Source organism: Podarcis melisellensis (assembly GCF_964234715.1).
Source record: "Podarcis melisellensis genome assembly, chromosome: 15".
In the NCBI taxonomy this organism is placed as follows: Eukaryota; Metazoa; Chordata; class Lepidosauria; order Squamata; family Lacertidae; genus Podarcis; species Podarcis melisellensis.
Genome location: NC_138532.1, coordinates 11366323 through 11392177, shown reverse-complemented (window position 1 = coordinate 11392177; position 25855 = coordinate 11366323). Strand labels below are relative to the sequence as shown.

The following is a 25855-nucleotide window of genomic DNA, read 5'->3' as shown; positions in this document are numbered from 1 at the left end:
TCCAAATGACTCTGGTTCAGAACTTTTCAACCAATTGAAGACCTATTTACACTGCAAGGCCAGTATTTTTAGTGCTTTAAAATATATATTTTGCATTGATGTTTCATACTGGTTTTACACTGTATTTTAGATTTCCATATGTTTGTATTATTTTTGTATTATTGGTTCAGAGAGAGAGAGAGAGAGAGAGAGAGAGTTGCCTAGAGTTACTGGGTGGAAATGCAATGAATATTTGGAAAAAATAATCAATTTTCATTGTGACTTGTAATTGAAAATTTAGCAAACTGACTCAGAAATGTGGGATACCAAGCTGCATGAAACATGAGAAACACAAAGAAACCAAAATGGACGAATTTGTCCATCCCTTAAACAATATACTTTATTATATTAATAGGTACCTTCTGGAACTGGATCCTGAGCTATCTGCCTTTCCAGCTGATCTGTTCCAAAGTTCGCTGAATGGTAAGTAACCCGATTGGCATTTTATCCTGCATTTGACAGAGGTTACAGGGCCCATAAGGAGGCACCCACAATGTTGTAGTTGGTGTTCTGGAAACTTACTAAAATAATACACCCCAATTCGAGGAAAAAGGGATAGAGTGTGATGCATTTTAACTAGTCTTCATTGAGTCTGTGTTACAGCCAACAATGTTTTCTGTGTGCAATTAGTTCTACAGGGGTGACTAATCTCTTGCCCTCCAGATGTTGTCAGTCTCCAGTTCCCATCATTCCTGACCCGAGGGTGATGGAGCTGTGATTCAGGAACACCTGGGGAGCTATGGGTTAGCTGCTCCTGATGTACAACAATGATCTGGAAAAGTTGCTGCACATATTGGTGTATAAGCACATATTGGTTGTTGGTGCACATATTGAAAGGTTGATGCACATATTGGAATATAATGTTTGCAGGCACCCTGTCCCTTGTCCTCCTTTGTTTAAATGGAGAGATGGACTATGGCTTTTATCCCATGGTTTTCCTGGACTCAGTGTTTCCTGAATAAGTGTGTATACCAGAGTCTGGTGGGGAGTGTCATCCACCTCTCTCTCTTTCTCCCTTTCTTCACACCCAGTAGGCTCTTGGGAGAGGGAAATGGCTGTTGCCCATTTTAGTCTGGACAGATCACTTGTGGAGGGCTTTTGAAATTAGGCTGAGAGCCCTAGGGCCACGGACTGCCTGCTTGCGCTGCCTGTAATTGATTTTGGTGCTCATTATACTGTTAATGCCAGTTGTCGTCTGTTAGCTTATGGTGAAAGTTCTGTGCGTTTGGCAGAGCTTACAGAAGCATTGAGACTTTGCCAGTTCTCTTGGTTGAGCAAAGCCAGTTCTGCCTCTATTCCTGGTCCCCTTGCTTCCTCTTCCCATCAGTGATTGATTTACACAGAAAACTAGCTTAGCCAGGAGAACTGTAGATTTGTTTAGCTGGAAGAGACATGAGAGGCAACCAAGCTGATCAGCTAAAGTATTAAACTGAAGTGAGGACCTGCCATTCCTTGAGTAAACCAATCAATCTGTATAACAAAAGCATGTGCTCTGTGATTTATTTATTTTTTGCAGCATGGGGTGGATGGGGAGATCATTGGAGGGAAATGAAGAACATAAAACAAGTATTAGCTGCTTGAGAATAACAGTGGGAGAAGGCTATTGCTCGCATCTTCTGCTTTCTGGCTTCCCATTGGCATCTATTTGGCACTGGATACAGGATGCTTGACTAGATGGGTCTTTGGACTGATCCAGGAGGATTCTTATATTGTTAAATTATGTGTCACAAGTCAACAAGGAAAGGGATTAAGGAAAACCTATGCCTGTACTGTGAACCCAGTCAGGGACGATAATCCTCCCTAGATTTTGCAGAGGCAAGGGAAGGTTGTCTGTTTGGTTGAGATTAAAACCACCCAAAGTTGATAAATGGAGCTGAAGGAATGGAATGGAGAAGAGAAATGAGGAATGAGTGAAGAAATAGCAGGCTGAGAGAATAATGGGTTGACTGCCAGGAGCTACCAGGGCTAAAACCGAGAACTTTGGAGCCAATTGGAGCATCTTCCCAGGCAGTGAAGTACTGTCAGTGTCTGGGCTGGCCCTGTCCACCTAAGGTGGCCATTGGGCCTTCCTGGACAGGAAGCGCTACAAAGGACTTCCTGTTTGGACTAAGACCTTGCCTGAGCAACAAAAACCTTCATGGCTCTGATGTGTTCCTTGCCTCTGACCCCTTGCTTAGATTCTTATCTCTTACTCCTTCTGGTCAACTTCAGAGATGGACTAAGCAGATGCCTGCTTCCCCACTTTGTACCTAAAAGAGCTCCTTTCCCATCTCGGACCCTACAATCGGCAGGTCAGGCCTTGCCCAGTTGGTGTGCCCTTTTCCATAGCTGTCAACTTACAGAATTGAAAATAAGGGATCAGCAGCCAAAATAAGGGACCTGCAGCCTCACCTGTTCCAGGCACTCCAGTCTTCCTGTCCTCCTGCAGTCTGGTCAAACTCATGCTGGTAGCTTCGAGAACACTGTCCAACCAACTTTGTAACCAGAGGTTCAACTGAATAGAATCTGAATCACATGCACCACAAGGCCTATGCAGCCTCAACTTAAGATGTCTCCCCGGCCTGGCTTTGCATTGCAAAGTTTGCAGCAGCACGTGCAACAAAATGGCATCCAGCATTCAAAAAACCCCTCAGCTTGCATTAACTAGCCACACACACACACAGCCTCCCCCCCTCGCCATGAGATCACCAGTCACCCACCATTTTAGTCAACCAGCTCCTTTCTTTTCCCCTATAAGTCAATCGAATGGCCTCCAAAACAAATTCAAAAGCCCCCTCCCACGAGATCTCCTTTCCCCCCACCATGTGCCCCCGCTCCAGACAGACCTTTTCGCTGGCAAGGGTGAGTGGGCCGTCTATGACGTATCCATCCAATTCCGATCCGAGCACTCAGCACAGGTATGTTCAACTTCTGAGCCACTCTGAGCCAAAGGCAGAAAGCCCAGCCAGCAGCCAAATGAAGCCTCAAGGAAAACCACCGTCACCTCTCCGCTGGGAAGCGCTGAGCAAAGGCGAGTCCCCAGGGAACTCAGCCGATTTGATCAGCACAAGGCATGCAAGCTCCACCCCTCCAGTCGTTCTTAGACTTCTTATTGGGTGAGCAACACAGCCAAGCAACACAGCTGGAGCCTCCCTCCTCCCTGGCCGGCAGGGAGGGAGGGAGAGGAGCTGCTTCCTTTGAAATTTAAGGGACGTCATTTAAGGGACATTTAAGGGACATCCATCAATAAGGGACAGCAGCGGGACATAGCGCTGGAATAAGGGACTGTCCCTTCAAATAAGGGACACTTGACAGCTATGCTTTTCCATGGTGGTTCCCTGCTTGTACAATGCCTTCCCTAGTGAGGTGCAGCTGTCTACCCCATTATAGACTTTCAGGAGAAACATTCCTGTTTACGCGGGTATTTGATGGCTGAAAAAGCATTGTTCCCAGCAACCCAGAGATCCCTGGTGGGGGTAAGCTTTTTAAAAGAACGTTTTAACATTTTTGTAGATTCTTTTTAATGTTTTTTCACTGCCACGTCTTCTGCCCTCGGCTCCTTTGGGCGAAAGGGCAGGATATAAATCGCACAAATCAATAAATAGTACCTCCATTCCAGGAAAAGCATCACCTCCATCAGGCTGCTGCTAAAAGCGGCAACTCTGGAGGTGGTGGGAAGGTATTCAACATGGCGGCAGAGGTAGATTCTTAAGAGGAGAGTTCTGCTGTGAATAATGGAGGGCAGTTCCATTGTTGCTTACAGCTTTTGGGAGAACATAGAAGGTGGGAGAGAAGCCTTTATTTTTCCACCTGGAAACTGTTTGCTTTACCTCTACTGTAACTACAGCAACTCTAGAACTGAAGAGCGGTGGCTGGGCTTGCATTTTACATATTGAATGGAACCCGCCAGCCAGTTCTTTGACTGCAGGCTTCCGGCACCATTTTAGCAATGCTCTGGCTCCTAACTAATCTACACGTATATGTGATTAATTGTTATCAGCGGATATCATCACTCCCATGTAAAAATAGACTGTGATGACTATTTGAATAAATCATAAGAACAGCTAACCTGATACCACATAGCATCATGCAGTTGGCTGAGCAAGGCACGTTCTCATCCTTGACCTCGTATGGCTTGCAGAGATCAGTGTTTGCTTATGGAAGCTGGTGATTTAAAATTGTGGCTGTGCAGACCTGTTTCACCACCCATTTCCATGCCCCATTCCCACTGTATGATCCAAACTAAGACATATCTCTTCACTTCTCTGGATGCAGAGTGAGGTTACACAATGACCAATGTGAGTCTTTTCCCATTATCTGTGACTGTTCAGTTGTTTTATATGAATACTAAAGATCAAGATGAAGATTTACTTTGGCCACTAAATTCAGATTTGGAGCTGGCGGGGCATGGTGGGAGAAGGGTGCAGGAGAGTCAAGGGAGAGAGAAATCCAGGAATATTGAGGGGAGAGAGTCTAGAAATTGTGGGTAGGGGTTCAGAAAAAGCAGCGGGAGCCCAGCAGACCCCACAACCTCCCCCACACTGTCTTACTTGGAATGATGCCGTCTCTTGACCTATCATTGTTCCAGAGGCATTGCTGTGGTGTGTGTGTGTGTTGATCACGGTACATGTATGTTTGAACCAGACCTATGAATGACAATTTCCCATTGCTGACACAGAGTCCAGGGCGATGGGATCTTCCTGTTGCACTAATATTGTTACCCGAGTTTATTTGCCTTTTTAAAATGGCGGTTTACGTTTCGACATGGTTAACGCCCATGCTATTTCACGATATGGAGGTAACAGAAATACTTTTATGAATGAATACATAGATAAATCTGCTTGCTCAGCAGAGGACCCCAATAAGAAGCTGGATACTTCTTGAATGATAAACAAGATGCCTGCATGACGTAGGATTCTGGCCATGATCATAGAAACATAGAGTTGGAAAAGACCCTTGAGAATCATCTAGTCCAATCCTCTGCAATTAAGGAATATGCAGCTGTCCTGTATGGGGATCGAACCTGCGACCTTGGTGTTATCAGCACCATGTTCTAATCAACTGAGCTATAAAGCAATGGTCTTCAGCATCTGCAAGGCTGCGACGCTTTTCCAGAGCTTTCTGTTTTTATTCTGTAGGCAATAGATGTGTGTGATAGAAAAACCACACACATAGAAAGAATCCTTTCTTCTTCTTCCTTCTTTCCCGAGAGGTATTGATACCCTTTCTGTTTGCGTGTATCTTCTGCTTTTCTTTGTTCTTTGTTCTTGATCAGGGTAAACTGAGAGCACATTTCTCTGCAAGCTTTGAAAGCCAGGCCCCCTCATCTCACCCCTTTGCAATAACAGCTCCATAAGCTTGGCCAGCTGTTTGCAAACTCCGCCTGTCACGTTCTGCAGTTTTACGAACCCGTGAATCTGACCCTTTGATCATCTCCATGGAGCACAGATGCCAAAGGTCAGGACAGCCTTAAAGATGGACAAAAGGCTTTGAGGCTGGCCAAGGACTGTGTTAGGGGGTCAGAGTAATGAGAAGAACCTTGCCTTTCTGTTCTTTCTTGTAGTGTGTTTTGGAAATGATCCCTTTGCCTGCGCATCTCTGTGCATTACGAGTGTGGATGGTGAGAAATTTGATTCAGTTTGCATTTAAAGGGAACTTGCCAAATTCACATTTTCTGAAACAATATGTGGACTGTCTTCAGAGATTTGCACTTATTCGTGTTTTGCAATCCAGTTCTCCAGCCAAGCAAAGTGTACAAAATGCATAAACTATGGTGAAATGTGAAAGCAACATAGAAAAATGCATTATAATAGAGGGAATTGCTTTGCAAAAATTTGTTTCTTAGGCAGAATTACATAGCAAAGTGTGTATACCTGGATAAATTTGCACAAAAATGCTGACAAATTTTCATGTGGACTTACAAAATTGCTTTGCAAAAATTTGTTTCTTAGGCAGAATTACATAGCAATTTTATGTGGAGAACCGAACTTTGGAGTGGAAAAATGAGAAACTGAAAGAAACCAAAATTGACAGATTTACAATTCCTAATTATGCAGGGAAGCCAATAAGTCCTCATGCCTCTTGCATGCAAACCCCATGAGCTTCAGGCACGTTAGACACACCCTAGGGTAACCAATCCCACTTGGAAACTCTTGAGTTCGATATGAAAATGGATGGTGCTTTGAAAATAAGAATGGATGAATCTCTGTAAGGAGCTGGAGTCAGGGACAGGTCAGCAAAAAAGCATCCAGTGTCAGTGAAGTTGACTATTCAAAGAAACAAAAAAGAGCTCAGTCCTAGTAGTCACAGCAACCCTTTCCAGTAGGTCTTGCTTCAGGGAGGCAGTTGCAAGGACTGAAGGTGCCCGCCTTCTCACAGTTGCCTAAGACTCCTCCTCCCTTGGGTTCTTCCTAAGTAGCTACGGCTCTGTCGTCTTGTCTCTCTTTGCTCTGCCCTCTTCATTTCGCTCTGTGTTGCGTGGCGAGTTCCCGCCCCCCCAGGATAAATAAAGACACCAGACGCTGTATGTAAGGTTAATTGGGCGAATTAGGCCACAACTTTATTGAATTCAGGAATGAGAGGCATTGGCATAGGCATTGGTCCTAATGGCTATCCGGCTCCAGCCCATTTGCTGGAGACACGGGGAAGGGTTAACCATATATCGGGGGAGACTCCCGCGAGGCACGTCGACTAGGAGCTCCCCCGGGTCACCGCTCTGGGGCGTGCCTTTGGCCCACACCTCCATAGGCTTCGGACAGGGCCACGCCCCCCGGGGTCCTTTAACGGACCACCCTTCGCTCGCTGGGGGGAGGTGATGGCGCTCCTCCCCCCCCACACCTCGTCTTAACCCCTTCTTACCAATGCCTACCGCCAATGCCGGGAAGTTGTGACGAGTTGCTACGAGGTAGGCGAAAAACCAAAAGGCCCGAAATTGCCAATTGGGAAAAATTCCTACCATGCCCCTTGCGGCGACAGACCGAAGTCCATAGCAATGTCGAAGGAATGTCTAAGCCTAAACCTACTTAAAGGGAGGGAGGGTGGGAAAAGCGTGGGGGCGAGCCGGCGAAAAGAGGGCGAGCCCCCTCCGCGCCGGCTATAAATAGTGCAAGCCACGCCCCCCCGCCGGCCAGCTGATAGGCCGACGGAGGGGGCGGGCCAGACGGGGATTCCCCTGCTCTCGCGGGGGCTGGAGCCAGCCCCCGCTCGCGAGGGAGGGCGTGAACCCCGCAACCCCACCTCCTGGGCAGGCCCGGAAGTGGCTTTGCGTGGCGAGTTCCCGCCCCCCCCAGGATAAATAAAGACACCAGACGCTGTATGTAAGGTTAATTGGGCGAATTAGGCCACAACTTTATTGAATTCAGGAATGAGAGGCATTGGCATAGGCATTGGTCCTAATGGCTATCCGGCTCCAGCCCATTTGCTGGAGACACGGGGAAGGGTTAACCATATATCGGGGGAGACTCCCGCGAGGCACGTCGACTAGGAGCTCCCCCGGGTCACCGCTCTGGGGCGTGCCTTTGGCCCACACCTCCATAGGCTTCGGACAGGGCCACGCCCCCCGGGGTCCTTTAACGGACCACCCTTCGCTCGCTGGGGGGAGGTGATGGCGCTCCTCCCCCCCCACACCTCGTCTTAACCCCTTCTTACCAATGCCTACCGCCACACGAGCGAACGCTCGCCGCCAATCCTCTCAAGCCTGAAACCAATCCCTTATCCCCGTAGTTATATCCTGCAGCCATATATCATTTCCTGCATCAGACAGATGCACGCCATCTAGCCGGTAGAGGGCCTCCAAATTGAAACGAATGCCCGGGTGTCGCACGACCTTTCCCCCCAGGGCTGCCACTCTACGCACCACCGCCTTATCCACTGCTTTCCTTGCCCTATTTATGGCCATCGGGCACCTGCCATCTCTCCAAACCCGCCTTTCCATCAAGGAGGCCCACATGATTGTGAGGTTTGGGTAATTGGCCTTAAGCTCCTCCAAGTCACTGAAGATGCTCCACTGTAAATCCACCGCCTTTCTATAGGCTAGGTCGTTTTCACCCAGTTGTATAAGCAACGCATCCGGGGGGCCCTCTCTCGCGACTTTGGTCTTGAATGCGGGCATCATCTCAGCCCAACGCATTCCCCTCCGCGAAACCCAGGATAACGTGATGCCAACGGGCAAGCCCAGTCGCGGCCCAAGACCGGAATTGATGGCGCGGACCCTGGCCCAATGCACGATGCTGTGGCCGATTATCCAGACGCGCACCCCCATATTTCCTGCAAGAAATCGAGAAGGAAAACAGGCCGTGGTCAGTGACCCTTGGCTGGGAATTCATAAGTTACTTCTTAGGTAGCGTTTGTATGTGTCCGATTTCCAGCGGCCTAGATCCTTTATCCTCTCTGCTGTAAGGCCCAAGTGCAATGCCGTAGTGGCCGCTCCAATCCTAAAGGAGTGCGCCGCGAAATCTGCTGGTGGGAAGCCGCATGCTTTAAGTGTTAAGCGCATGACCCTGGTGAACTGGTGCCGCGTCAGGGGTACGCCATCCGCATGGATCAGAAGGGGACCCGCCCTGTTAGGTCTCATAGACAAGAAGCGCCTGGTGTCCTTTACCGGACACGGGCCTGGTTCCCCTGTTGCAGGTAGCCGGACCAGAGCCCCCCTCCCAAACTGGTCTGTCTTTGAACTGCGAATCCGAACCACCAAATCCTCACGTGAAAGTGTGATGTCACTCAACAGTAAGCCCCGGGAGGAGCCGAGCTGACCAGCCTCAAAAACCACCTCACCTACTCGCATCGCCCCAAAGAAGGCGATGGAGTATGCTGCTGAAAACAAGCGCGCCTCATACTTTGACCAACAAACCGTTCTCAACCTTTTATGTATTTGGGAAAGTATGTCAAAAGAAATAGGCCTCCTCGTGTCCCGGGCTGGAGGCTGCAGTCTACGCCAACCTTCTAGGGACTTCCGAATGACAAAATCAGCGCATGGGTCTGATGAGAATAACGTTTTGCAAAAGAAAGAAATTGCTGCGGCCTGTAGGTTGAGGGTTTTTGGGGCACGACCAAGGCGCTTCAAGTGCACTAAATAGGACATGACCTCAGACCTAACGGGAGGGGCGTTGTTCAAGGTGGCGCTAGATTTAGCACGGAACTTTAAGAAATCCGACCAGGCCTTCTTATAGGATCTCAATGTGGAGGGCGCCAATGAAGCTAATACTCCCTGTATCACTTCTGGTTCCCAGAACTCTGGTCCCCAAGTCTCCACAGCTGTTCCGGGAAGGGCTGAGGTAGTAACTGAGCATCCGGTGCTAACGAGCGGAAGCGGTCCATCTGAAAACGAGATAGGGCGGGGACTTCCGGTGAGCCGCGATTCCAGCGCAAGCAGGGTTTTACCGTGCGGTAGAAACCCGGGCTATTCTGAAGGATAGGGGCAACTCCAGGGCGCGGAGACCCCCCAAAACTCCTTTGAAGGGTGTTCAAGGAGTCAAGTACCCGACACGACCAAGAACAGGACAAACCGGCTGCCAGGTAACCTCGTAAGAGGCGAAGAGCGTAGCGGGGAAAGCCCGAGGGTCGAGGGGAACCATTTTCTTACCTTCAGATAGCGAAGCCCTGCGCTTGCAGGAAGAGCGGCCCGCTTTCAAAAAAAAGAACTTTGATACTTAGTAGTTTGGTGGCGAAGAGCAGCAACAAGGAAGTCTCAAAGTAACCTAGAGAAGTAAACAGAGTTCAGACTATAGTCGAAGCCAACCTAGACGCGGCGAAAATCCAGTACTAAAGAAAGTGAGCGATTTGCCTGGGCGGTAACGCGGTCCTCTTTCAAGTGCACCCCCCCCAGGAAGGGAAAACAGCAGCTTGGGGGGGAGGTGGAGGCGGAGAGACTTGTAAAGAGCCCAAGGAAAAGTGAGAACAACATCCCTGGCGCATAAAAGACTACAAAGGGGAGGGGGAGATATTTCCCTCCCTCCTCGGCTTTTCTTCGCATCACACACGAAAGTGAGAGACCCGGAAGAGAAGGGAAACCCTCGCCGCCATTTGGTGTAGAAGTGCGGAGTCTGAAGAAGTGAAGAGGGGAGAGGACGACATATTCTGACAGCGTAACAACAGGGTTTTGCCGGCACTTCTCTACTTGGCAAAGGGGATTCGAAAACGAGAAACGCGAAACCCTCCCAGAGCTCCAAGGACAGGGTAAAGATAGGTTAAAGACAGCGTAAAGACCCAGCGGGAACGCGAGCGGTCCCGGCGACTTTCTGAAACAAGATGGAGTAGGTGTGAGTCGACTACCCCCTCCCTTGCTCCCCCTCCTCCCCTCCTCCCCCCCTCCCCCCACTTGTATTTGTATCTGTGTCTGTTTCTATACCCCACTGTTTAACATCCCTCCTCCCTTACCGAATACCCAACTCTGCCCAACTACAGGATCACAGGACTAAAAACAATTGGACTATAGGATCAATAATAACTGGACCTACAGATGGGGGGAAGGGAAGTAATATTCGTTTATGGGAAGTAACGTGTGGATAAAGTGAAATTGGGGTTACGACGCAGATGGACACAAGTACATTACAAACCAATAACACTGCCCGCGGACTATTGGATATGGGCATTTGGACTCAGGAATCATTGATAACTAGGGATTATTGGCCATAAGGGATATTGACTAAAAGAGACCCTGACTATTATAAAGACTTTTGGTTATTGTTCCTGAGAAGTAACCAGGGACAACAAAGGTAAATGCTAATGTGAATGCAAATGTAAACGTAATGTAAATGTAATGTGAATTTTGGAAAGGAGGACGGGATTGCAAAGAAACAGAGGAAGGTACCAGCATTAGAAGGTACTAGAAAAACTAATTTGGGGATAGAAAGGAATAGTAAAAAGGAAGATTGATACAAGGGTACATGATGTCACTCACGGGGAAGAAAGGAACGAACGGGGGAACTCCAGGAGAGAGGAGAGGCTCCAAACAGGAGGGAGACTTTAAGTCAGAGATTCTGAAGATGTTTGCGGAAATAAAACAAAGCCAAGCTAATGTAGAGCATAAATTAGAACAAGTGGATAACAGAATTGGGAAATTGGATAAAAAAATGGAGGAAACAGTGAACGAATTAAAGGGCCAAATAAAAGAAATATCTAGGAGGACGCAGCTCGCAGAGGAAGGACTAAAAAAGACTAAAGTAGAGTTGAGAGACATAAAGAGAGATAAGGAAAAAATTAAACTAGAAGTGATGGAGCTAAGTAAGACACAGGAAGAGATGAAGGATACCATAGCGATGAACGAACTAAGGCAGAGGGAGGTGAATTTGAGGCTGAGGGCCATTCCGGAGACACAGAATGAAAATGTAAAAGAAAGATTGACGAAGGAGTTAGCGGATTGGATGGGTATACCTATAGAGGAAATGGCCAACAGCATACTAAATGCATTTAGAATGCGTGTCAATGCAACTAGAGCAAAGAAGCTCACAGGTGATTGTTTGATTACGTTCAAAAACAAAGAAATGAGAGATTTGATCCTCCAGAGGAACAGAGAAAAGAGACTAAATATAGATGGGAATTATATAATTATCTTTAAAGATGTCCCAATTAGACTACTTAAACGGAGAGACTCTTATAAACCCTTGGCGCAAACATTGAAGAAGAACAAGATTGAGTTTAGGTGGGAATTCCCGGAAGGGATATCATTTATATATAGAGGGAAAAGACATAAGTTGGTAAATCAAGAAGAGACCGGGAAATTCCTCAGGAAATATAAGGAACTTAAAGTAGACACAAATGAAACAGGAAGAGCAGAGAGGGCCCAATCGGGAGAATCAAGAACGACAGGGGATCAGGAGGAGGAGGGGAGTGGATCAGGGGAGGAGGTAGAAGAAGAAGAGGGAGACTTAGGGAATACACAAGAAACAGGAGGATTATAAAGACTAAAAAAGAAGAAATTAAGCACTATGGGATTAAAAATTTGGAATTGGAACATCAATGGGATGAATGACAAAAAAAAGAGAAATAAAATTGAGCAATGTTTGAAAAAGAAAAATCTAGATATTATTTGTCTCCAGGAGACACACGTGGCCAGAAAGCATAGAAAGGTTCTGATTAATAAACGGCTAGGGAACGAATTTGAAACACTGGATAAGGTAAAGAAAAGAGGGGTGGTATTGTATATCAATAGCAAAATAGAAGCCAAAACAATGTTTAAAGACGAGGAGGGGAGGATGATAGGGGTTAACATCAATTGGCAAGGAGAAAGGATGATGGTAGTCGGGATCTACGCCCCGAATGGTAGCAAAACGGAATTTTTCGAAAGATTAGAAGAAAAACTAATGGAATATGCAGATCAAAAAATAATCATAATGGGGGATATGAATGCGGTTATTTCATTGGAGATGGATAGACGCAGAGATGGAGGAAGTAAAGAAGGGAAACTACCAAAATCCTTCTTCTCTATGGTGGAGAATTACAATTTAGTGGATATATGGCGTCTTAGACACCCTCTTGTGAAACAATATACTTTTTATTCGGAACCTAACCACTCACTCTCACGACTGGATCAGATCTGGATCTCAAAGGAATTATGTCCAAGAGTTAAATCTATAGAGATAAGACCGAAAGTAATATCAGACCATAATCCAGTAGAGATGGAACTAGAAAGCTTAGAGAAAAGAACATTTAGATGGAGACTAAAAGATTACTTGTTAGACGATCAGAAGGTGGTGGAAAAGGCAAAAAAAGAATTGTCAGAGTACTTTAAGGAGAATTGTGATAAAGGGATAAAAGACAATATAGTATGGGATGCTAGTAAAGCGGTAATAAGAGGGTATTTCATTCAACAAAACGCAATCAAAAACAGGAACAGAGAGAAAAATAAAGAGGAAATTCTAAGACAGATAATGACAAACGAATCAGAGCTAGCCCAAAACCCCAATTGTCTGAAAACAAAAGAAAAAATAAAAATCCTACAAACCCAGTTTGCTACAATGATAAACAAGGAAGTAGAGTGGAATATTAAAAGACTTAGGCAAAGAAACTTTGAATTTGCGAACAAGCCAGGCAAATGGCTTGCCTGGCAAACGAAAAAAAGGAAAGAACAGGGGACGATTAATAAAATAATAATAGAGGGGGAGGAGAGAACTGACCCCAAAGGAATTAGAAGGGAGTTTCTTAATTATTATAGAAACCTGTATAAGGACCAGGGAAAGGTAGGTTTAAGGAAAATAGAAAGATACATGAAAGATAAAGGGGGACAAAAAATCCCGGAGGAAGGGAGACAAAGATTAAACATAGCAATTGAAAACGAGGAAATCGAGGAGGTAATTAGAGATCTCAAGAGGGGCAAAGCACCAGGCCCCGATGGATTTACTGCCAGCTATTATAAAGAACTGAAACCTATTCTAGTAAGACCCTTGAAAAACACTATGAATAACATCTTAAAGAAAGGAGAAATTCCAGAAACTTGGAAGGAGGCATACATCACGTTTATCCCCAAACAGGACGCAGACCTGACCCAAGTCAAAAATTATAGACCAATCTCGCTGCTGAATGTAGACTATAAGATATTTGCAGGAATTCTGGCAAGAAGGTTAAAGAATGTATTAGCAGATATCATACACACAGATCAGGCAGGCTTCTTACCTGGCCGGCAGATGAGAGACAACATAAGAAATATCATTGATATGTTAGAATTCCTGTCTGTAAGGATTGATAAACAAGTTATAATGATGTTCATTGACGCCGAAAAGGCATTTGATAATGTGCTATGGAATTTTATGTTGAGAAACCTGGAACACATGAATGTAGGCAAAGACTTCCTTAATGGGGTAAGGGCAATATACACAGAACAGAGGGCCAAACTGATCGTAAATAATATGGTAACGGAGGAAATAAAGATAAGGAAGGGAACAAGACAAGGATGCCCGCTCTCCCCGTTACTATTTATAACAGTGTTAGAAGTCCTTTTAAACGCCATAAGACAAAATGAGAATATTAGAGGAGTAAAGCTAGGACGGAATGTGTATAAGACCAAGGCCTTCGCTGACGATTTGGTAGTAATGACAGAAGACCCAGAAACCTCTGTGGGAGAGATATTGAAGGAAGCAGAATCATTTGGTGAAGTGGCCGGGTTTAAACTAAATAAGACAAAAACAAAAATGATATGTAAAAATATAGATCCGAAGACAATAGAAACAATCCAACAGCAATCACAGATAGAGATGGTCAAAAAAGTTAAATACCTCGGCATCTGGCTAACACCTAGAAATATAGATCTCTTTAAAAACAACTATGAGCCGATGTGGAGGGGAATAAAGAAGGATTTGGAAAAATGGGGACGACTAAAACTGTCAATGTGGGGAAGGATCAACATAATCAAGATGAATGTGCTAGCAAGATTAATGTTTTTGTTTCAGACTATTCCTATAATAAAAGGGAATAGGATTTTTAAGGAATGGCAGAGGGTAATTTCGAGGTTTATATGGCAGGGCAGAAGACCCAGAATACAATTTAAACTCTTAACAGATGTAAAGGAAAGGGGGGGCTTCGCCCTGCCAGATCTAAAACTATATTATGAGGCTGTATGCCTAAGCTGGTTAAAGGACTGGGTCAAGCTAGAAAATACGGAGCTACTAGATCTGGAGGGCTTCGACAACTGCTTTGGCTGGCATGCCTACTTATGGAAGAACAAAACGAAGGCACATAAGGGGTTTGGTAACCACATCTTTAGAGGGCCGATAATCGAGGCATGGGAAAGGTATAAGAACTTGCTAGAGCCGAAGACACCACATTGGCTGTCACCTCTTGAAATTATAAGTATAAAAACTACTAACATGAGAAAGAACTGGGCATCATATAATCAGTTAGTAACTAAAGTGGAAGGGAAATGGAGAACTAAACCCTATGAGCAGATAAAAGAACATGTTTACGATTGGCTTCACCACCAACAAGTGAATCAGATGTTCAGCAAGGACTTCAAAGAAAGAGGTTATGCAGACAAAGACTCTAAATACCAGACGGAGATAATTAACAACAAAGAGAAAAATATATCTAAGTTATATAGAATGCTGCTTGATTGGAACTTGGCTGACGAAGAAGTTAAATCTGTAATGATTCGCTGGGCTAAAGATATAGGTCACAGTATTCAATTTGAGGATTGGGAAAAATTATGGAAAGATGGGATAAACTTTACGGCGTGTACTGTGATAAGAGAAAATGTTATGAAGATGTTTTACAGGTGGCATTTGACACCTATGAAACTTGCCAAAATGTACAAGGTGGACAATAAGTGTTGGAGGTGTAAAAAGGTAGAGGGCTCCTTCTACCACATGTGGTGGGAGTGCGGAAGGGTAAAACAGTTTTGGGAGAAGGTTTACATCGAATTAAAAAAGATATTAAAATACACGTTCATAAAGAAACCCGAGATTTTCCTATTAGGGATATTAAGACAAGATATAAAAAAGGAAGATCGTAGACTGGTATATTATGCGGTTACGGCAGCAAGGGTTGTAATAGCGCAAAGGTGGAAACAACAAGAAATCCCGACGGTGGAGGAGTGGAGAGGTAAATTATCGGAATATGCTGAGCTTGATAAGTTAACGGGGAGAATTAGATATTTAAAGGACCAGATATTTACCAGCGACTGGGGGAAATATGTAGACTACTTGGAATACGTTTGTGATGGAAAAATAACGCTCAAGGGATTTAAAGACGTACTGTAACAGACTAGAGGTTATTGTGCAATGAAAATAGAGAGTAAGAGTAGACATAACGACAATATAAACGAAGAAACGCGGACATTAATTTTGGCTACGAATGACTTGCGATTTAGCTGAAGGAAGTCCTGAAAGAAACAACTATGTGAAAGAAGTGATGTAAAAATATCTATTTGATGTATTGTTATTCTTGTATATTTTTCTGTTCTCTTTTTCTGTTTTTTCTTTTTCTTTCTCTATTTTGAAACGCTTAATAAAAATTTACGTCGAAAAAAAAAAAAGAAAACGAGATAGGGCATCCGCGATATCATTGTTAACACCAGGCACAAATTTGGCGGAAAAGTGAATGTTAAGCTCTAAACAGCGGAGGACAAAGGAACGCAGAAGGGCACCAACTCTAGAGGAACGCGCGGCCTGCCTAGTAAGGACTGCTACTACCGCCTGGTTGTCGGTGTGGAAGCAAACCCTATGGTTGCTGAAAACCTCTGACCATAAGTGGACTGCCACTACAATCGGGAAGAATTCTAGGAAGGTAAGATCTCTGGTAATGGGCCCTCCCCTCCAGGCTTCAGGCCAACGCTGGGCACACCATTGCCCTTTGAAGTAGACGCCAAACCCCAGGGACCCTGACGCATCCGAATGCACTTGAAAGTCCACCTGCAGCGACAAGTTCTCCTGCCATAGGGAAACACCATTGTAGTTCTCGAGGAACTTCAACCAAACTTGTAGGTCAGATTTTACTTCCCTGGAAAGCCGGATCCTATGATGAGGGAAACGCAGGCCTGCTGAAAGCTTCGCAAGGCGACTACAGAAAGGACGGCCAGGAGCAACTACTCGGCAAGCGAAATTTAGGTGACCAAGAAGTGATTGTAACTGCCTAAGTGTAACTTTTTTAAGGGGGAGGAGTTGCCGAATGAGGTCACCAAGTGCGACCAGTTTCTCTCTAGGAAGTTTTGAGGTCTGCGCTACAGTGTCCAACTCGATGCCCAAGTAGACCATGGTTGTTGCTGGTCCCTCAGTTTTGTCGTCGGCTAGGGGAACTCCTAGCTCCCCCGCCAATGATATGAAAGCTTTGAGGAGCTCAGCACACCTATGCTTGTTATCAGCTACGAGGATAAAGTCATCCAAGTAGTGCGACACGCCCTCTGAGCCAGTCCTGAAGCGAAGGGCCCAGTCTAGAAAGGTACTGAATGCCTCAAAGGCTGCGCAGGCCACTGAGCAACCCATGGGCATAGCTTTGTCCACGAAATACGCCCCTTCAAATTTGAATCCCAGCCACCGGAAATCCTCCGGGTGCACTGGGAGAAGCCTAAAGGCTGATTCGATGTCACATTTCGCCAGCCACGCGCCCCTTCCAAATTTGCGAATGACTTTGACGGCTTGGTCAAAGGTGGCGTATCTCACTGTACAGAGCTCATGCGGTATCGCATCATTGACGGACCCTCCCCTTGGATAGGAAAGGTTGTGAATCATGCGAAACTCGCCCGGGACCTTCTTGGGGACTATGCCTAAAGGTGATACGTGAAGGCCAATTATTGGAGGAGCTGAAAAGGGGCCGGCTACCCTACCTGCCTTTATTTCTTTGCTAATTTTCTTACGGGCAATCTCCGGCATTTCCCTGACAGACTTCTGATTAGGGGGATCGCCCGCATTGGGTGGAAATGCAACCGGGATTCTGAAACCATTACTAAAGCCCTCCCATAGGTACCCTGCTGCTGACCTGTTGGGGTAGAGGTCTAAAAGGTCTTTCAAAGGGGTCAACTTGATGGGGGAATAGGCCAGGGTCAGCTTGAAGTTACTGCCTGTTCCCTTGAGGTGCGAGAGAGGCTCCGTGGCCGCCTCTGGGTCCTTGATTGTAGGAACCCCTTCCCCCCCGAAAGGACTGCCTCCCTTTCATGCAGGCAGTGGCTGGGTGGTTGCCCATGCATCTTTCACATTCGTGGCTGTACTTACAGACCGGCCTCGCACAAACCCCTCTATTAAATTCCCAACATATATGCTTCTGCCTCGCAGCGGTCTTCCAGGATCTTGAAGAATCCTGGTGCTTCTTTTCGACGAAGGGGCCCACATGGTCAGACCAAATGTTTTGGTCCCTCTGGTCCCAGCGTGTGGAGGGTAACGTTGACGCATTTCTACGAAAATCCTCATCATAATTAAAAGCAGCAATATCCCCGGCTAACTCCCGAGCCCTCCTAACGTGAGACAGGTACGCAATTAAGTGCATCGCCCGCTTAGGATAGGCAGCGCTGACGACGCCCATGAAAACCTGGAAACCAGTGAGCCAATTATCAAAGGTACGCTCGACCCTCGGTCCTCTGTACCTGCGTTTCCCGTAACTGCGCCTCTTTTCACCTTTACCCATCACTTTAGCCGGGGGCAGCAACCTGAGTACATCTATATATTCCCCGCTGAGGATTCTGTCCCTCTTCTTTTGTGATAAATGATTACCTATAATGACATCTGTAGACACGTGAGTGGAGGTTTTGACGTCAGGCACTAGAGCACCATCCTTCCACTCGAGGGTCCCATTGAAGGCCTTACGGTAGGAGTTGGCCCTCCTTTCATGTGCCCATGCAGGAAGACCCACGCTATCCTCCCCGTGGCCCCAATACTCCTCCTTAGAAACTTCGCTGTCCGAATCGGATGAGGAAGAAGTACCTGAGTCCTCCTCGGATTCCGACCGCCTGCTCTTCTTGCTCTTCTTGGACGTGTGTTTTCTTTTCTCCTTCCTCTTTCCCGACGGGACCTCAGGAGGGGCCTGTTCCGGCACGCTATTCGCAAGTACTGCCTGTTGATCGTGTACCTCCTCATCTGACGATGATTCTGACGCGCCCTCGACTGGCACCGACTGCGGAGGCGGGACCTGCAAGAGACTAGATACACCTGGAACCTTTTTAGGGTTAGTAGCCTTAGAGCTCTGGGCGCTCGCCTTGCCCTTCCTGGCCCCCCTCTGGCCTCCCCTTGGCTTGGCTGAGGAAGCCAGCTGAGAGCCAGTGCTTTTCTTAAGCCGTCCTGCAGACTTTTTTGCCGCAGTCAACACTGCCACCGTGGATGCGGAAGTGCCAGGGAGTACCACCTCACTAAGCTGAGAATCTTCAATGTAATCCTGGGAGAACGCTAACGGCGCCGATGACCCCACTGCCGCTGCCATTGGCGATATGAGCACCGGAGCCACCGTTGTTGGCGCTGTTGTGATTGTTGTTGTAGTAGCTGCCACTGGCGCGGGTGTCACTTGGCCTGCAGACCTTTGTTTATAGAAATCCTGAAAGGCAGAGAAGAACTCGGCCAAAGCCTGAGGATTACTGGGAATAATGAATGGTTGAGACTCCCCCTGGTTCCCTTGGTTCCCCCCAGGTACAACGTCATTTACCTGATTACCCTGTGCCGACATATCTTCACTCAGCGCCTTGGATTACCCAATCCGAGGCAGGAAGCTTATTAGTTATGCGTAAGCAGCAAGCAGAGGCCTGTACTATAGTTCAGTATCGACTGCACTGGACGGACTTAGCACAAAAGAAAAATTATATTTTAATGTATTTTATATTATTCTAGATTGTTTTGTTTTACCAATCAACCAATTAGCACTCAAGGGAGGAAGGTAGAAAAGTTGAGATACTTAGCACGAGAGAAAAATTATATTTTATTTATTTTATATTATTCCATATTGTTTTGTGGAAGGTATAAAAGTTGAGTTATACTCTTACCGCAGATTGCAAGGCAGACCAAGCCTAGATAACCTTAAATTAGACCTGAATTGTTTAATTAGCTTATCTAATGAGTGGAGGCACACAATTGATTTATTGCCGAATGAAGCACCTGAATTAAATACGCGTATCCAAAGCCAGCACCTAAATCGCTTCAAAAGTATATCAGGTCTACGCAAGCTTTAAATTAGCTCTGGATTATAAAGCCCTTGAATCACCTATGCCCTTTAATTAAAGCGATAGCAGCGACGTACGACAAGCAAGCTTAGATCACAATCAAAGAAATAAATCCAGGTAAATGAAGTATGTAGAAATTAATTTAAAATCAAAGCAAGAATGCCAGATTACCGCCAGTCGAAGCCAATCCCAGTAATACCAATAACGTAAAAATTAGAGTAATCAAGAAGTAATTACTGTAGTACCAGCAAATAAACCAGATAATAAAGCAATAGGCACAGCTACTTAATTATATTTTCTGATTAAATGTACCTTTAAATGAATTACCTTTCCACGTCAAGCACTTTAACAAAATAAGCACCGCTACTTAATTAACTTTCCTGATTAAGTGTACCTATGGATGTAAGGCGCCTAGATCACGTCCCAGTAATGGACGGAATAAATGTAATTGCTGCCGCTCTATAATAAGTGAGCTAGCAACGGCAAGCCCCCTTCGGCAGCGTTGCCGAGCAGCCGCCTCAATCCTCTGCCCGTATGCCTATTTGAAGCGAGGAGAGATTGGAAACCTTAGAGCAGGCTAAATTCCCACGTGGTCTGCCTCGCCTAAAATGGCCGCCGCCGTAAAGCCACGTGGGCAATCAAAATGGCGGCCAAAGCTATCCTGTTGCTTAGCAACGCAGGAAGAAACCTCCGGCTGCTGCCGTCTCCCGCGAAACCTCGGAACCCCCCCCACGCGCCTTTAGAGCTGATCCACCCCACAAAATTATACCTGGAAGTAACTGTATACAACCTGCTTTTACGCGATGAAGACTCCTAAATGAGGCTAGGCTGCCAGCACCTGTCCCCTCGGGAGCACGTGGGTGGGGAGAGCACTCGGGCAACGACTAGCTGGTCGGCGGGATATATGCGAGGCAGGTAGCGCTGCAGCCCTCAAAACGCTGGAAAAAGGACACCCAGCCGCGGTGCCCGCGTGGCTGGGCAGCACGCGCTTCTGTAGAGAATTTCCGCAGAGGTGCCGAAGCTTGCCCCGGTCTGCAGAAGCAAAACGCAGGAAGCCGGCTGGGCTGGTTGGAGGAAGGGGTTGACGGAGCGCCGGCGAGGCGGGAAGCCCGCCAGACAGCTGATCGCAAAAGCGCTGACCTACAGGCGGAAGAAGGAGGACGAAGCACCGGCGAAGCGGGGAATTCGACTGGGAAAGCTGCAGATCCGGCAGTCAGCTGATGGCCACAGAGCACCAGCTGGAAGAAGCGCTCCGATGCGTCCCGAGGCGAATTCCGAAGAGACCTAGTAGAAGCGCGAGGTAGCAAGCTCCAAATACGCAAGCTCCAAATACGCACAAAAAGCGTGGGGGCGAGCCGGCGAAAAGAGGGCGAGCCCCCTCCGCGCCGGCTATAAATAGTGCAAGCCACGCCCCCCCCGCCGGCCAGCTGATAGGCCGACGGAGGGGGCGGGCCAGACGGGGATTCCCCTGCTCTCGCGGGGGCTGGAGCCAGCCCCCGCTCGCGAGGGAGGGCGTGAACCCCGCAACCCCACCTCCTGGGCAGGCCCGGAAGTGGCTTTCTGGAAGACCAGGGAGGAGGGACTCCTTGGCTTCTTCAGCAGCTCGCCTCCACTCTCTCTCTTGATCCATCCCTCTGCTTCTGCCTCTGCTTCTGCACTGCTCTCTGCCACAGCCTCTTCCTGCTCACTAAACCCTGTTAGCTCTTCAGTTTCCCACACCTCCACCGCCCAGTCCCCCCTCTTCTCCCTCTGACCACTCATTGTCGCCCCACCATCAATCCTCTGGCTCTGACCCTTCTTCTCTTGTGGGTTCTCCAGCTGGTACCTTCCGCCACTCCTCTGCATCCAGCCAGTCCATGACATTCTGTCAATTTCAGTGTTTTTCAGTTTTCCAGCTTAGGTTCAGTTCTCCACAATTCTTCATCGGATTTATTGGCACTTTAGAGCAATTTCCCCCCAGATGTATACACTTTTTTGGTAAGCAGTTTCTCTAATATGATGCCTTTTCCTGTGCTGTTTTCACTAGTTACACATTTTCATGTACATTTCTCCCCCTGAAACAGTCATTTTCTGACACATTATTTGGTGGGGGAACTGTATGGCAACAAAAGTGAGAATTTTCAAAGGATAGCTGTGTTTTGGTTTGTGTATTGTTTCACGAACTGCAAATTAGGAGCCTGAGGATGAAAATGTGAATCGCACTGAATTATCTCTCGTATCCCTGATTGAAAGCCTCAGGCAAATCCTCAGTAAGAATGTGATCTTTTTGGTTATTCTGCAGATATGAATGGAAAGATACAAAAGAAAAGGCAACAGTAGAACAAGTGGCTTCACAAGACCTAGGCAGTGGTCCCATTCCCACCCCAGCGCAAATTTCTGTAGCTGACAGCAGTTAGGGGACCATAGGAGTAGTGACAGAACGTCAAATTGCAAAATGAAAAGGGCTACCTTGTGCATAATCTGACACTCTCTCCCACCCGTTCCCTCTGGTCCCCACACTGAAATTTAAAGCCACTAAGACAAAAGGCAGCCTGGCTGATGTAGGAAGGCTTGTGACCATGGAATCTGTGAACAGCAGGACAGCCTGAGGGCTGCAAAGTGTGGGGTTGTCTTGATTTCCACCCTATTTTTGTTTCCTCACACGAGTCATCCTTCAGTTGCTACCTCAGCTCTCAAGCAGAATTTCCCTTTTTGATCTCAAAAGGGCACACATCTGCCTGCAGCAATAAACCTCGCTGCCGCATTTTTCCTGTGCTGCCATGGTGGGGAGGATCTGTCAATAGAACCCGTGTGAAAAGCAGATGATGAGTACCAAGCAGAAATGTTTGTGTTTACCTGGACCTTGGGAGAGAGAGATGGTGGTGCTATTTGTTTGCTATTTAAAGCATTTCTGCCCCACTCTTGAGCTCCCAACAGCGGCTTACAAAGATCAGCATTGAGACAGTCCCTGCCCCCAAGCTTAAATTCTACAGGGCATGGCACAAAAATTATAGGCATTAGGAAGGAGGAGGAGAACAAACTCAGGCGCTAGTTCTTCATCATAAAGTTCTTATTACAACCAGTTGGAATGGAAAACAGTTCAAGGAGAAGCAGGAGGCAAACATCTCTCCACTTGAGTGATGGAGTGGCCCTGCTTCTCTTTGCTCTTGCTGCTGTCGCCTGATGGAATGGCTCTTTCCTGATGCCTGATGGAGGGTGGAGCCTAATGCTACTTTAGCTTATTTGGGAGGAATAGTGAGACAAGAAGTTTAACAAACAAACAAACTATCACACTGGCTTCTCAGTGGTGCTGCTGGTAGCCCCGCGCCCCTTTCTCTTTCTGCCTCCTTCTCTCTATTCCCAAATCATGCATTTGTGACAAAGTAAAGGTACATTTATTGATCTGAGTAGTCTTTTTGCCTTGATATCACCTTGTCCCATAGGTGCCTGTGGCGTTTGTATACAGAGCCCCCGGTCGTTTCACGGACTATTGACCTGTACACCACTGCTTTATTCTTCCGCTACGCCAACCAGGTTTCTTCTGGTGAAATCCTGAGTCTCAGTCAGGTTGTAAAGTCAACAACAAAGATTAAAGTTTATTGAAGAACAAACAAGTTTTAAATAGGTTCAGAACGGTTTCTCAAATGTGCGCCCTTAACTTGATGTGGCACTGTCTCACACTGTCACACTCTTCTTCCTCAGTTCTATCCCTGTCTCTCACTCTGTCACAACCATGTTTGACTTTTACTGCCTCTGTCTGACCCTCACTCCTCTGTCCCCCCCTGGGCTGAGCCTCAAAACCAAGTAGGCTCCGCCTCTGAGCTTTCTCATTGGTTAATCTACATTAACCATTTCCATCCCCCTGTACAAACATAATCACAAGGAATGGGCAGACGCCACATCGCCTATCTGATCATTCAGTCTGTGGAACTTGCACTTTTAAAAGTGCCATGTAATTTGCAAGGAGTCAGTATCTTAGTGTGGGCAGCAGCCTGTGTATTGACGTTAGGCCGGTGCCCTTGCTCGATTCCTGCAGAAACTTATTTTAATTTCAGCAAGCCTAGCGAGATGTATGACTCAGTTATCTATTTTTTGTTTTTGTTTTAAAGGTTTTGCTGAGATCTGTGTCTCATTGATGCATAAACTTTTTCAGCTACGAGGGGGGTTGGCCGTGCTTTTTGCCCCAGGTGAAGTCTCCAGAGGGGAGCCATTGAAGCTCCTAGCCTGTGTGTGTGGGTACCAGTGCTGGATTTACATATAAGCTAAACAAGCTATAGCTTAGGGCCCCACTCTCTTGGGCCCCCCCAAAAAATTTAAAGAAAAAAACCCTGGATGTACATTTCCAAAATATAAGAGAAAAAAACAAATAAAATAAAACCTACATCATTTTAAGTTAGAGCTTAATAATTATTTCACTATTAATATACTTTTTCTTAATTGTATTTCAGTTCAACAATTACTTTGATAAAATACATATTTTGTTACGTGCAAATGGCTTTAGATACCTATTAGGTCCATAAATTACCATGTAGCATAAATTCAACACAAAAAAACAGTGACAATTTGTTGTCGACAAACGATTGCTGGATATCTAAAGGGCCCCATTAACTTCAGTAGCTTAGGACCTCATCAAACCTAAATCTGGCCCTGGTATGTGCACAAATGCATGTGTGGGAGGTGCCAAAGTGGAACTTTGACCAGCCTAGTTTTCCCCTGCAAAGCTTGGAGATCCCTCTGACTAAGCGATCTGTAACTTTTTTCTAAAGAAATAAGTAATTAATAATGAATTTGAAACAGAGGGCCTTGTTCCTCCTTATGGATAGGTAGCATTATTATTTTTAAGTCATTCCTTATCTTTTGAGAGAGTCCGTACACATTACTTATTCAGATATACAGTGTTGTTGGGTTTGTCATATCTTAATATCTAAAGTTGAACGAGCTGAACGCCATGTTTGAATCACAGGGATCATACAGGGATGCTCATTAGGGAGCCAAGACAGGTTGCCATTTGGGGCCCAAGATTGGCTTGTTGACAAGTCACTTATGGATTGGCCCAGAGAAACATCAGACACAGTCTAGAGCAGGAGTGGGAAACCCTTGGCCTTCCAGATCTTTGCATAGATTAAATAATAAATACACGAACACAAACAAAAGTGACCTGGAGTAGAAGTAGATTGATCCACCCCACTCCTTGTTGCAATGCCCATCGCTTGGAGTGGAATTTGCCAGTCTAGCAAGCTCCCCTGCTCACCCATTCACTTTGTCCACTTCAAAAATTTCATCTCCCCATCTGTATCTCCCCCTTGAGCTAGTCATCCCTTTTCCTCTCCTCTTCTTCTGCCTGAGTTAATAATCTTTGCTGGGTTTTCTGAGTCAATAGGCCAGTCCAATAAAAGACAGGAAACTTGAAAAATCTTTGACATTTAAGGCTTTCTTTCATTTAATGTTACCCTTATAGGTTTTTCCTCCTCCTCTTGGGGGCTCTTGTGCGATGATCTGCTTCCATTTGGATGCTGAAATTTTCAGTGGAATTGGTTTTAAAACAAGAAATCTATTTTGATGCATTTTCATATACTTCAGTGGTAAGCATCTGCTGGATTTAATATAAATTAAAACCCTCTGAAAAGAGGTCCCTGATCTGGTCATGGTTTATTTATTGTCTCTGGTTAAATTGCATTCCACCTATCTACTAAGAAAGGTATTGGGAACCCATGGCCTGTAAATGTCATTGAACTACTGCAGCCACCAACCCCTTCAGACATCTTTACAGTCTGTGTAGAGCTGACCATCTGAATATGTACTGTATTGTCTCATTCTGCAGTCTTCAAGTAAGCTTTGATTTCCTCCCTCCATGCGCATAATCAATATTTCCATATTTCCCAACTGCTCTTTGACTGGGTCACCTGTACCAAGGGTTGAAGGAAGCGCAGGGCTTCTGGCACAAGGAACAATCTCACTGGGATGTTCAATTGCAGCCTCTTCACACCCACAAAAGGCTAGGCTTCCATTTTGCAATAACAGACTGACAGTGGATGGAATGAGGCTAGGCTAAATAGCCCCATTTCATCATGGAAAAGTTCATTTATTTCAGTAATTCAACTTAAAAGGTGAAATTAATATATGAGATAGACATGCAGAGCGAGATATGTCAAGCCTTTATTTGTTATAATTGTGATGATCATGGCATACAGCTGGTGAAAACCCCAATTTAATAATCTCAGAAAATTAGAATATCAAATGAAATCAGCAAAACAATGACTGCAAATAGAGCAATATTGGACCTCTGAGAAGTAGAAG

General features: G+C 46.0%; 1 protein-coding gene across 5 annotated transcripts in view; it reads left to right on the top strand.

The window, feature by feature from the left end:
- Nucleotides 1–25855, top strand: part of PKNOX2 (PBX/knotted 1 homeobox 2) — a 440472-nt gene that overhangs the window by 98019 nt on the left and 316598 nt on the right. For all 5 annotated transcript variants that reach the window (XM_081891021.1, XM_081891017.1, XM_081891018.1 and 2 more), the window contains exon 3: nucleotides 395–462. The gene's annotated coding sequence lies outside the window, so the exon portion shown is untranslated. The remainder of the gene's footprint in view (nucleotides 1–394; nucleotides 463–25855) is intronic.